A 947-nucleotide genomic window follows, 5' to 3' on the forward strand; every position below is an offset into this window, starting at 1 on the left:
GAAGGTATATATAGTAAATTAATCAGGGTTGCCTTTCTTGAAATGCTTGAAATACTACAGCCAAGAAAAAGGGAAGAAGGAAGATCTGTAGAAATAATCATTACCTTGTATTTTTTTTTTTTTTTCCATCGTATTATTTCTGTTTTACTTAGTAACTGATATAAAAAAAAAAAAAGTGGACGAAAACATGGTAACATTTAATTTCTCAAACAACATTTTAACTGCGGACGAAATGGGTCTTATAGCTAGAACTATTGTTTACCCCAAAATGTATTTGCTTTTCTGTAGATTTAACTCATACTTGAAAAAAAAAAAAAAATGTAGTGCAACTTCAATAATACTTCAATAATATTACAATCAACAGTACAACTACAAGTAGCCAACAACACTTTTAGAATATTTTCGCACCAGGGAAGACAAGCTCATGATGCAGATATTTTCTTGTCACCTCTACAACTCTTAAGAAATGACAAGACAATATTAATTACCAAACGAGACAAGGGAAGAGTTGTTAATTTAATCAAATATGATTACAAACAAAAGTTTATGGGTCTTGTGAATGACCTCACAAAATTCAGATGAATCACGACTGAAGTATCCACCTATCTGCTATACCTAAAAGGCCAACTAAACAGACTACCTCGTTATATCAAATCATCCATTAATGAAAACACCTACAACTCTCTTACGACTTCCGTTTCCAGACCTCTGTTTCATCGACCACACAAAAGTCAAAAACGAAATATTCCCTTTAGACCTATTAATTCCCCGATTAGCACTTCCAAGATTTACTTTCAAGATTTCTGGTTCCCATCATATCTCCTCATTAATGCACTATTGATAATTCCACATCTAAATAAATCCCGACAATCCATCACAATGGCGAGTTTTGATGTTGAATCACTGTTCATAAACTTAATAGGTAACAACCAAGGCAGCATTCATCT

This window comes from Penaeus chinensis, chromosome 17, assembly GCF_019202785.1.
Source record: "Penaeus chinensis breed Huanghai No. 1 chromosome 17, ASM1920278v2, whole genome shotgun sequence".
Taxonomy (NCBI): Eukaryota; Metazoa; Arthropoda; class Malacostraca; order Decapoda; family Penaeidae; genus Penaeus; species Penaeus chinensis.